This window comes from Podarcis bocagei (genome assembly GCF_964188305.1).
Source record: "Podarcis bocagei genome assembly, chromosome: 10".
Taxonomy (NCBI): domain Eukaryota; kingdom Metazoa; phylum Chordata; class Lepidosauria; order Squamata; family Lacertidae; genus Podarcis; species Podarcis bocagei.
The window spans coordinates 18,277,494-18,290,489 of NC_138135.1; the positions used below are offsets into that span (position 1 = coordinate 18,277,494).

The following is a 12,996-nucleotide window of genomic DNA, read 5'->3' on the forward strand; positions in this document are numbered from 1 at the left end:
TTTCAATCCCCTTGAACAAGTGGAGGAGGGGAGTCAGAGAGAAGCGCATGATTATCATATCACTCAAAGCAGCACAACTTTTAAAAAATCAGCTCCAATATAAATTCACTCTATATAAAATGACTTTTAATATTCTTTTTCTTAACATAAGTATTAAATTTTATATGATTAAAAATTTATTTACTTGCTCTTTTCCCTTAATTTGGATTTTTATTTGCTATTATTGCCGGTCCCATCTGATCTCGGCAAAAGGGAAAAAAAGGGAAACCTCTCTTGCTGCACATTATAACACGAAAGGATGTTAAGACAAGAGCATGCCATTAACTGTGACACACTGTTAGGCTTTGAAAGTCAACTCTTTAAAAACTAAATTAAAAGTGACCTTCTCAACAGGGTGGGCATGGCCCATCATGCAACTCTGCGGCAAAAGGGGAGCCCGCGTTTCAATGGCTAGATTAGTAATTCTGTCAGAGGAGGCATGTGTAGGACAAAGCATCAAGTCCCGGTGTGTGGCCTTCATATTTAAGACCTGTGTTCAAGGTCCAGTTCTCAATGAGGACGTAAACCTGTGACTGGGCTGCTCCAGTTCACACTGCAAGTGGGGTTCAGTTTCTTCGTTGATGGGGGGGGGCTCTGCACATAGAAGGGCTATAGCTCAGTGGTAGAGCATTTGCTTAGCATGCAGAAGGTCTCAGGTTCAATCCCCAATCATAGAATTGGAACGGACCTCTGTGGATCATCTAGTAGTCCCACCCCCTGCCCCTACAGGGATCGAACCTGCAACCTTGGTGTAACCAGCACCACACACTAACCAACTGAGCTATCCAGGCTATCCCCCATGGCATCTCCAAGTAGGGTTAGGAATGCATCCAGTCTGAAACCATGGAGAGATGCTGTCAGTCAACGTAGACACTAGTGAGCTAGGTGGGCCAATGGACTGACTAGGCATAAATAAGCTTCCTAAGTACATAGTAGACACACACACACACACACAAAGTAGGAATAACATTGTGTACAGCCCTTCTGTGCTTCACACAGACAGCAGAAGCCTGCCAATTATTTGTTCTCAGACAGCAGGGAAAAACATACTTCTTTTCCCCAAGTCATAAAACCAGGGGGAACGTTAAAAATTTATTTTTATCAAATAAAACACACAGCCTCATCATTGTTCTGAAATCCTGGAGAGCAGCTGCCAGTCAGTGCAGAGAATACTGAACTAGATGGAGCAATGTCCTGACTCAGTATAAGGGGTGTTCCTATGTTCCTACACAGGGAAAGATTTGTTAAAGTTAGGAAAAATAAGGAGAAAATTGACAGGAAGGAAGAAACTGATGGGATGAAAGCATAGACAATTTCAGGAGGTGCCAGGGGGCACAGAAAATTGGGTTGGGGGTGGCACTCCCAATTTCCCACCTGTGCTTTAAAATGTCCAGATCCGGATTCAGGCCTGGTAGTAGATGAGTCATGGCCATGGGAACCAACAGCTATTCATCGCACTCTCGGGATTCTTGCGTGAAGCCTATGGCTTTACGCTTTCAAAAGAAATCAGCCCTCATGATTGAGGAGATAAATTTTAATGTGCCGTGCCAAGAATTTCCAAGGTGGGTTTCACCGGTGGCAATCTAATGATGCACTGCACACAGTTACCTGAGGAGTCACTGACATTATCATATCCTTCAAAATAGACGGCCCGGTGGATCTACATTTTCCTACCTGAGCAGTTAAGGAAGCCTCTGAAAGAGGAACGGGTAGGCCTATCAGAGATAATACCTGTGTAAGATGGCTCAGACTACAATGATATCCCTTGGGATATATAAGGAAAGACCACAATATACACCACAGCCACTTCTTTGTCAGATCTCCCTCCCTCCCAAATTTGCTGACACATTTTACTCTGTTGGACCTCGCTATGGCCCACAATGGCATCCACCAAGAAGGGCCATATGGAGCATAAAAATATGCTTTATTTCAGGTCAGTCTATTTGTCCATATAGCTCATCTAGTCAGACAGTGGGGCCTAAAAGAGGCATTAATGTGGCCCCTACTGAACAGAACCTCCCTGTTGGTCTCAGATGTCATATGGCAACTACTGTCCCATTGCAAATATCCCCTTCCTGGGCAAAGTCCTCAAGAGGGTGGTGGCTGGACACCTTCCGTTCCTGGAGGCTATGGATTATCTAGACCAGGGTTTCCCAAACTTGGATCTCCAGCTGTTTTTGGACTACTAGTCCAACCATCCCTAGCTAGCAGGACCAGCGGTCAGGGATGATGGGAACCGCAGTCCAAAAACTTCTGGAGATCCAAGTTTGGGAAACGCTGACCTAGACCCATTCTAGTTTGGTTTCAGTCTAGGGTTTGGTCACACTGGTGAATTATCTTCTCCAGGAAAAACACAGATGGAGTCTTACCTTGTTGGTTTTCTTGGCTTTTTTCAGTGGCTTTTGGTGCCATCAGCCATGGTAAACTATCAGGTAGATTCTGCAGGATGAGAAATGGAGATATGTTGTTACAGTGGTTCCACTCCTATCTGCAAGGGTAGTTCTAGAACATGGCAGTGAGGGACATCCAATCTGTTCCACACCATTTGTGCCTTGGAATACCAAACAGTTCCATCTTGTTCCCTGTCCTATTTAACATCTACAGGAAGTCACTGGGTGATGGCAGCAGGGGGGTTGGAGTTGAATGCAGTCAGCATGTTACAGTGGTACCTCGGCTTACGAACTTAATTTGTTCTGGAGGTCCGTTCTTAACCTGAAACTGTTCTTAACCTGAAGCACCACTTCAGCTAATGGGGCCTCCCACTGCTGCCACGCCACCGGAGCACAATTTCTGTTCTCATCCTGAAGCAAAGTTCTTAACCTGAGGTACTATTTCTGGGTTAGCGGAGTCTGTAACCTGAAGCGTCTGTAACCTGAAGCGCATGTAATCCGAGGTACCATTGTATTGACATTCAGCTCTATTTCCCTCTTTCGTCTGGGTCCAGAAAGTCTGTCCAAATGCTAGGCCATTGTCTGGATGTTGTACTGGGATGGATGAAGGCCAGTATAACAGATTCAGTCTCAACAAGACAAGGGCCCTGTAAATAGGTGGCTCTAATGTTGAGGAGTTAAGCAGACTTGTAATGCAGGAATCTCATGAAGGAGCAAGTGCTGGGGAGCCCTCCTGAATCAAGCTTTGTTGCTGGAAGCTCATGTTGCCTCCGTGGCTGAGAGTACCTTTGGCCAACTTTGGTTGGTCTGCCAGACATTGCCATTCCTGGGCAGTGATAGCCTGACCACATTAATCCACCCCCCGGTAACCTCCCAAATGTGCTGTTCTCTACATGAGGGTGCCCTTGAAGACAACATGGAAGCTACAGCCACTGCAGAATGTGGTGGCCAAGCTGCTAAGTGGAGCAACACAGAGAGCCAAGCGACATTAGATTTAAAAGAATTGCATTGACTGCCAAGAAGCTCTGGGTCCAATTTCAAGGTGTTAGTGATGACTTACGGAACACTGAATTACTTGGGGCCTGGATAACTGAAGGGGCATCTCTCTATACACTGTTCTGCCCAAACATTATCAATAACATGTTGCTTTTATTCAGACTGTATGTGTACAGTGGTACCTCAGGTTTACATACGCTTCAGGTTACATACGCTTCAGGTTACAGACTCCGCTAACCCAGAAATATTACCTCGGGTTAAGAACTTTGCTTCAGGATGAGAACAGAAATCGTGCAGCGGCAGCGAGAGGCCCCATTAGCTAAAGTGGTGCTTCAGGTTAAGAACAGTTTCAGGTTAAGAACAGACCACCAGAACGAATTAAGTTCTTAACCCGAGGTACCACTGTATTTTAATACTTATTTATTTCATTTATATCACCTTTTTCTCCAAGAAGCTCAAGGTGGTCACATGGTTCTCTCACCCATTTTATCCTCAGAACAACCATTTTAGCTCAGCTGGTAGAGAATGAGACTCTTAATCTCAGGGTTGTGGGTTCGAGCCCCACATTGGGCAAAAGATTCCTGCATTGCAGGGGGTTGGACTAGATGACTCATGGTCCCTTCCAGTTCTATGATTCTATTTTATGTTCAATGTGTGTTAGGTTAGGCTGGTCACCCAGTGAGCTTCATGGCTGAGTGGGTATTCAAACCCTTGTTGCCCAGGCCGTACTCCAAAATACTAACTTTTACACCACAGTGATTTTCTAGGTTTTGACATTTAGTATTGTAATTTTGTTTGGTAAACTGCTTCTGGATCCTTGGATAGGAAGCTGACTCTAAACCACCACAACAGTAACCATGTAGATTTCAGTTAATAGGCTGGCTTCCGTTAGCGTGTCTATGTGTCCACTGCCTGTAAGATGGGGACATTTCCCCTGCATCTCATTCATCTGAAACTTGACAAGTCTGATCCCTCGAAGTAGTAGCAGAAGGCCTGGGGAAAAAATTATACCAGCTGGATGGAAAACATAGATATTACTAGCAGCAGAAGAGTCTGCCGTTGGAAGCGATGGGAAATTAAAATTAACGGAAAGAATCAAAACCAGTGGGAATAAGGATGTGGTTTCAACAAATGATTAACAAAATGAAAGGCATTTTAACAACAAAAGCAAATAGAGTAGAATAGAATAAATAAATAAGATTCTGGCAGACCACTGGCACTTGCACCACTCCTTCCATAGGAGTTTGATAGCCAGGGTTATACGAGAACTAAAAGGATGTTATTGTGCTACTCATAAGGTTAGGCTCTTTGGCCATCCCAGCTGTAAAGAAATGTGCAGCAATACAATGTACCTACTGAGTATTCCATTTCCCGGACTTTATTTGCTGAAATAGAAGAACGAGAGGAATCTGAACAACAGTAAATATCACATCCGAGGCATTAGAGAGTGGAAGAAAAGATTGACAACGTTAGCTCGACTGCTCCATCCTCCCCCTGCCAAAGCACAATTTAGTCTGTAGATAGATAGACTGAACTTCCGTAATAGAACTCCTATCTGCGGTAACTATCTAAGCATTTATACTTCACACATCACGGGTAGCTATCAGAGCAGTTGTGACTTCTGGAGCTAAAGGAAAATGCCTTGGGCCTGGAATTTGCAGCTGGAAGGAAAGAGAATAAAGAAGAAATAAAGAGAGAAATCAGATTCCGGGGTAGGAAAGAAGGGGTTGCATGTGTTGTGTGTCTTCTCAGTGTATTTCAAGTGTCCCATGGGATGTCCAGTTTGGGTGTTGTGTGGTGCCACCATTTATGTGTGTGTCTGTGTTTTGGGTGTCTGTGTTGATTATGTATGTGGTTGATGGGAAGTGTTATGGTTATGGTTTATTTGGGTAGCCAAAGCCATTCAAAAAGCAAAATACATAAAAAACAAAACCAAGTGAAATACACTGTTAAAATAATTATTAAAACAAGGCATTCTGTGGAATAAAAATTTTCTGTGCTAAAAGAACTGGACTTCTCATCCCCACACACTTATCGCTTTAAAATTGCCGACATAAAGGCAATGCATCGCCCTCACATGCACAGACTTTCTCTTCACAGAGAATTTGGTGTTTGTGTCCTTCAACGGAATGCATAGACCTGAATCACAAAACTTTGGTGAAAAAAGGAGACTCAGCGCCCAATCAGATTCTGAAATCACCAGCTCCCTTTGAGAAACTGTGTACTCCCAGGTGTTGATGGTGGAAGATCACGCACATAAAATTCAAGATGTTAAGGAAATTTCCCTGCCGTAATTGAATGTCTATGTTTCAGTATGGTCTGAATGAACGTAACTGGGTGTAGAAACGTTGGCCACAATTCACTCAAATTAAAATTACACTCACAGACCAGCTTTAAATGTGTTTACTCAGAAGTAAGCCTTATTTTCAGGAGGACTAAAAAAAAAATCACAAATGGGTGTGGTAAGGTTGAGAACTGAAGTTAAGACTGGAAAAGTGGGAAACAGAGAAACCGAAATGGAGAGATTCGCCCCTCCCTACTCTCAGGTTATCCTAGCTCTGCAGGAATTGAAGAGTTGTTGCAAATGGTGTAAAGATCTACACAATACCTCCCATCGCAGTATCTTGCCCTCTTGCCCTGGTACAGCTCCCTGCATTTTTAAAAGTGCACTAACTGGGAGCATGAAAAACTCTTGTGCAAACATGCCCTTGATATAACGACACAAATCCAAATTCAGAATGCAGCCCTTATGCTTTTTAAAGCAGACATATTTCACTGATTAGAATATATAGCCCCATTGTCATTACCTGTTTTAATTAAACTGTACAGTCTGAAACTTACATGGTGACAAATCATGCTAATTACGCATGCCAGAGTTACCTCCTGAGACTGGTCCATATGTTAGACTCTGCCGTTTATTGTTTAATTGACAGGGGCAGTGTGGAAAGTTAGAAGCCTCATGTTTTCTACGGGATCACACTGCTAACTACAGAAACCTTGGTGCCGTTAAATGGAGGGGTGGGTTTTTTTGTTTGTTTCTTTCAGAAGCACTAGATGTGAGAAGTCCCTTGGTGCATCCATTCCAGTGGCAAACACTTCACTGAGAGTTTGCTGAGAGAGTTAGAAGGTTGGTTGCAATAGGAATAGCTGGGGGTGGGTCCGCATTTTAAACTGGGGGGGGGGGAGCCTTAGGGCTGGGGGTCAAGTCTGCTCTTCTGCACTGGCGACTGGCCACACCACTCACCTGATCTACTTTTTCCCATCCCTGGGTGTTTTTGCATGGCTGGAGTATGTCCTTCAACTCTGATAATGCCTCTCGCTCGCTTGGACGGAGGACAGAGAAGGGTGTGTGAGCATGTGCAGAAATTAGCCCACTGTACAAAGGTAAAACTCACACCCTCCAACATTTCTCTGATGAAAATAGGGACATCCTGTTCCATCATCATCATCATCATCATCATCATCATCAGAGCTGCACTCTGGGCAGCTTCCAACATATATAAAAACATAACAAAACATGAAACTTTAAAAACTCCCCTATACAGGGCTGCCTTCAGATGGCTTCTAAAGGTTTTCTTCTCTTGGGGGTCAAATAACTCCATACCTTTCAACAATTCTCCAATGAAAATAGGGATAGCCTAAGGAAAAGCGGATCGTTCTGGGATCACATCAGAAACCGGGATGGCTTCTGTAAATCCGGGACTGGAAAAATTCCTGGAAAATAGGGACACTTGGAGAATCTGAAAACTTGCATCCATTGCTCTGTCCTCTTTTGCCTCTGGCCCCTCCCACTATTGGGATGTGGCCCCCAGAATGTTTCTCAGATGGGAATGTGGCCCTTGGTCTGAAAAAGGTCCCCACCCCAGAGTTCATGCATGGGCATCTAAAGGTGTTGGCCAGGCAGCCTGCTAAGTTTTGGGGATGGGGTCAGGAGCAGGGCCCCCACTCCCTAGTAGTCTGGTAATGCCCCTTTTATTTGAGTAATCTAGAGGGTGCAGATAGAGGACCTAAAGCGTTCCACTTATGCGGAGAATTATGCTTTTAAGTGGATGTATTTCCAAGAGAGGATTCAGTTTTATCGCCAAAGTGTTGCGTCGAGCATGCTTTTAATCAGCGCTCTCTTATCTGCAGACCACTGCATGTTGTCCTTTCCCAAACCTAGGCTCGTCTCCCTCCCCACCAGGCACCCGCCCCGTGCATCCTTCCCCCAGAGATTAATGTGCCCTCAGTGGGTTACAAATTTCAATAAATAAACACTCTACTTAGAATTATGAAAATGCAGGCAGCAGCGTGGGATTTCTAGCAGAATATCTACTTTATGAATCAGCACAGGCTTTTTCTCCCCCGCAGTTACATGTATATTAATAATAAAAAATAAGAGGCAAACAAACACCTCGGAACACCACTGAAGGGAAATAATTTTCGGAAGATTTTTAAGTTGTGGAATCAGATTAGAAAGGTGCGGAGCCGAGGAAAAGGGGACATACATCAACGGGAGGAGAAATAGCCTCGCAGCAAGGGCTGCTAAAATGCGGAGTGTAAAACAAGGAAGCTGCATTACACCCAGGCAGAATATTGGTCCATTTAGCTTGATGCGGTCTGCACTGACTGGCAGCATCTCTCCAGTATTTCAGGCAGTGGTCTGTCTCAGCTTTACCTGGTAATGCCAGGGAATGAACATGAGACCTTTTGCATGCAAGGCAGGTGGCTCTTCCACTGAGCTACAGCTCAGGAAATGCTACTTATAATAATACGGCTTCGTCGGCAGAGCATGAGACTCTGAATCTCAGGGAAGTGGGTTCAAACCCTTCGTTGGGCAACAGATTCCTGCACTGCAGGGGTTGGACGCTTGTGGTCCCTTCCAATTCTTCTTGTTGTTGTTGTTGTTTAGTCGTTCAGTCATGTCCGACTCTTCGTGACCCCATGGACCAGAGCACGCCAGGCACTTCTGTCTTCCACTGCCTCCTGCAGTTTGGTCAAACTCATGCTGGTAGCTTCAAGAACACTGTCCAACCATCTCGTCCTCTGTCGTCCCCTTCTCCTTGTGCCCTCCATCTTTCCCAACATCAGGGTCTTTTCCAGGGAGTCTTCTCTTCTCTTGAGGTGGCCAAAGTATTGGAGTCTCAGCTTCAGGATCTGTCCTTCCAGTGAGCACTCAGGGCTGATTTCCTTCAGAATGGATAGGTTTGATCTTCTTGCAGTCCATGGGACTCTCAAGAGTCTCCTCCAGCACCATAATTCACAAGCATCAATTCTTTGGCGATCAGCCTTCTTTATGCTCTTCTTCTTCTTCCAACTCTACAGTTCCATAATTCTAATCTATTTTTTGCACCCAGCCCATCTGGCTGGGTTCCCCTAGCCACTCTCCAACACAATATACAGAAACACTACCACCACCACCACCACAACACAGAACACCAGACATTAAAAGCATAACAATACATGGTTGCCTTCAGATGCCTAAAGAAAGTCATACATTTATTTATCTCTTTGACATCTTCTTTAGTAGATAAGTACAGCATAGAAGGAACCAGTTCTGACTTAGAAAGTGGAAGGGTTTTGTTTCTTGCAGAGCAATATGATGTTCGATTTTATACTCCACTCATCTGCTGCCACCATGTTGATCAGTCAGCCCTGGATGAGAAAGCCTCAGGGACAATTAAACATCTTTAATGGTGAAGTAGGGGCAATAGGAGTCTGTGGCTCAGTGGCAGAGCCAGTGGCACAGGGTGGGTTGCCACAGTGGCGTAGCGTGGGTTGTCAGCACCCAGGGCAAGGCAAGTAATTTGCGCCCCCTAACCCGTGGATTTTAGCACTCGAGTCTCTTCCACTAGATTAGTTAGTGCGAGTGCGCCCCCCCCCAGATGTTGCGCCCGGTGCGGCCGGGGGCCCCTGCACCCCCCACGCTATGCCACTGGGTTGCCAGCACCCAGGGCTGGAGGGAGGGAGGGAGGGAAGGAAACAGACAAAGTATGCATGCAAATTAAACTGCCTAATGGCGTCCACGTCACACATGAGATCACAGCCACAGAAATAAGAAAATAAGGGTCATTACATTGTCCAGAGAGGTCACTTCCTGGTTCGCATGGAGAAGCCATTTTAAATAGAGCCCAATGACGGAAGCACACAGCTGTATTGAGGCAGCATGGGGTGTTGAAATTTTGCACCCCTAACGATTTTGTGCCCAGGGCCACTGACCCTGTGGCCCATCACGCTACACCACTGGGCAAAGCATGTAGCAGCTTGCAGGTTCAATGTTCCACCTCTCCACTCAGGTGGGATCTGAGACTCTCTAGCAGCAGGACTGATCTGCATCCAAGTAACTGGAATTCACAGGATAGTCAGTGTAGACCAGGGGTGAGGAACCTCAAGACCAGGAGCTAAAGGTGACCTTTCAAGCATTTCTTTATGCCACTTGGAACTCTGCCCAGGCCCACAGCCTCCATGCCCATACACCTCACTTACCCTGGGCTCTCCTCTAATGGTTTTACCTGTGTCCTTGAATTGAGATACTAAATTTTGCTTGCCTGGATGGAGAGTGGTATATGGAGAGTGGTTCACATCCACTTTTGCATACATCCACTGGTATGAGGCCCATGAGCAGAAGAAGACCAGGACAATGGCCCATCTACTCCAGCATCCTGTTTTCACAGTAGCCAACCAGGTGCCTGGGGGAAATCTGCAAGCAGGACTTTAGCACAACAGCACTTTCCCTTCCTGTGGTTTTTGGCAAGTTGGAAAGCATTGGCCATCACAATTACAGGTAATGCAAGATTTTAAAAATCAATGCACTGGGCTCTTAACAACCAGACTGTTCACTTTCTCAAAACTGGCTTCTACAGCCACTGTCCAAATCAAATGGGAAGCTCCTTGTAATAATTGATGCATAATGTTGGACACCAAATTTCATCATTCCTGACTGTTGGCCATGCTGGTTAGGGCTGATGGGATTTGGAGTCAAACATCATCTGGAAGTCCAGAGTCACTGTCCCCAGAGTAAACAATGAGATTAACAAGCAAAGGTTGGTGTGGAATGACAATGAGCATGACCGCACAGCACAGAATCATTATTGCACCCACAATTTTATTTCAAATAATGTTACTGCTCCATATCAATCAGTTGGGGAGGTGCCATTTTGATTTTCTGCTTCTGCAGCAAAATATTTCCAGCCAGCCGTGCATATTTTGGTGTGCTTTTGTTGGGTTTTTATAAAGAGCATTTCACAATCGATGGTGATGTTAACAGTTTGCCAATAATAATACAAAATAAAGCACCCCCTTAACTGAAATTTCACAGGAACGTGGAATTGAATGAAACTGCCAAATAAATCCCCATCTTTGTTCAAACACAACACAAAACACAATGGATCCTTGAAAATCCGTGGCTCCATTTGCCAAAAACTGGGTCTCATGGAACTACTAGGTTTTCCTGCCAAGGCACAGTCCTAGCTGTTGGAAAGGCTTAGTGGAACAATTTCAGCTAGAACCACATGCTTCATAGCCCTTTTTACTACAGGTAAGAGAGCTCTGAAAGCCTGGTCTGGCAAGCCAGATCATGAGCCTAAGGAGAGCCCAATTAAAATCAACAGATTCTCTTTGATACGCCAGAAAATGGGAACGTGCACTTAAAATGGAACTCAGCAGTTAACATGAAAGGCAATTTATTCACTAAACATAATTACCAAAGAAAGAGTAACTCTCGACCAAAGGGGGTGGGGAATCAACCTGTTGAGTGTGAGATACAATGTGGTCACAACAATCACAAGACACTTCCCCCAGCAATTCTTCTTCCTGTCTGTCTGGCCATCCTGTAAGTAAAAGAATTTGACTCCATCACACTGTGTCACCAGGCCAATATGAATTGAACAGTAGGCACAGTAAGAAGATCAGGAGCAGATCAGAGATTTATGACGTTCTACATCTCCTCCCTTTCATCATAGTTAAGCAATACACCAATGCCAACCAGAGTTCCCTCTTAACCAGAATTAACACTACTCCCTCTAAATAGGTTGGACACAGCTCGCCAATGCAAGGCAGTTGATTCAAGGCTCTATAAATCTTTCTTTTTGATGCATGCATGTCACTGCATAAAATGGGAGTGGGAGGCGTAGGAGCCATCTCCTAGTGGCCTGATCCTGGGGTCCAACAAGACTCTGAGAAGGACTCAAAGGTCTAGGGAACATTCCCGATGACAGAGTCTTCAGTAGCTTCTCCTGTGCTCCTCTAGCTGGAGAACACAGCCATGCCACCATCCTTGGACTCAGGGGACAAATCCCCAGCAACCCCTGAATCTATCAGTATTCACAGAAGTCAAAGGATACAGAAGCAGGCAAGAACCCTTAAAAAAAAAAACACACAACTGGCTTACTTCATGGAGTTGAGACTCAATGCAGAAAAGGGTTTGCGTGCCTCTGTAAGGCCTCAGAAGATTCTCTGTCCTGGTGAGGCAAGCAGGACTCAAGCACCAGGTCCCACTGGGTGCTGCCCAGGGTCCTGAATTCTACTTAGAAAGACCTTGCTTTTGTGCTTGCCTGGAAGACACTAGACTTGCCCACTTCCTCTGTGAGCTGTAAGTCTCAACAGAAGAGGAAGCCCCCAGCATTCACTACCTGAAACAGCCACCTCACTCTCCCAAATGATCCATTATAGTTCAGCAGTTGGCTTGCAGAGGCTGGACTTTACTGCTCACCTTTGCGCGCGCGCGCACACACACACACACACACACCCTGTTTAAAATTGTGTTGGCTTGGTTTGCTTCTGCTGTCTTTCATTATTTCAGTTATCTGCTTTGGAACTGCACAAGGAAAGACGGAATATAAGTATTGTGATGAGTAATTAAGTTGCATAGGCCAGTTCTGGATGAAAGGAATCATTGCAGAGAAGAGGCTCTTGGAGAGGGGGGGAGGCCAATCTGGTTGCCATTTCTCTGTGGAAAAAAGCCCTTCTTTTGAACTACTCAGAGAAGAGAAGAATAGCGCACTGCCGAACGCAAATTTGCTGAACAGGGCTCGCTTCCAAGGCAAGACGGATAAGATGAACCCTATTATTCTAATTTCGAGAGAGCACGTAGGTGTGGCGGGGGTGTGGTGTCATTACCCCCAATTGCTTTGTTTGCTTGAGACTCAAAATTATCATTTATCCCAAAGAACAAGAAACATCTCCTTTGATTCCCCGTAAGCATGTGAGAGAGGAGTAGCGATTGCGAATGCATGTGAAAAGGCCATTTAGAAAATTGGTAGTGTTTTAAAGTTTAGTTGTTCACTGTAATTTCTCAGAGCCATGTTTTTCATGAGCTCTCTTAACTCTCCCCCTTCAGGATAAGTTTGTTCAATTCATTAGGAATAGCTTTCAGCTGTTCAGTAAACTGTTATTGTCTGTATTTCTTTGCAGTAAGAGGTCACTCGCTGCTGCCATTATAAGCTCCACCACTCCTTTCTTCAGCTGTTTGTTGTAACTTGGCAGTTTCTAAATGAGAGCTGAAACTTGTTGTGTGCGGTTTTTCTGCCCAGATGCACTTAGTGTGTATCAGCGTACACGCATTAACAACACAGACATGTTGCTGTTTAAAACA

At 45.0% G+C, this 12,996-nt stretch overlaps 1 long non-coding RNA gene across 7 annotated transcripts in view; it reads right to left on the bottom strand.

Annotated features, from left to right (window-relative positions):
* LOC308595868 overlaps nucleotides 1-12,996 on the bottom strand; it is an 85,262-nt gene that overhangs the window by 60,197 nt on the left and 12,069 nt on the right. For all 7 annotated transcript variants that reach the window (XR_014012149.1, XR_014012150.1, XR_014012151.1 and 4 more), the window contains exon 2: nucleotides 2,409-2,478. This is a non-coding gene — a long non-coding RNA (uncharacterized lncRNA). The remainder of the gene's footprint in view (nucleotides 1-2,408; nucleotides 2,479-12,996) is intronic.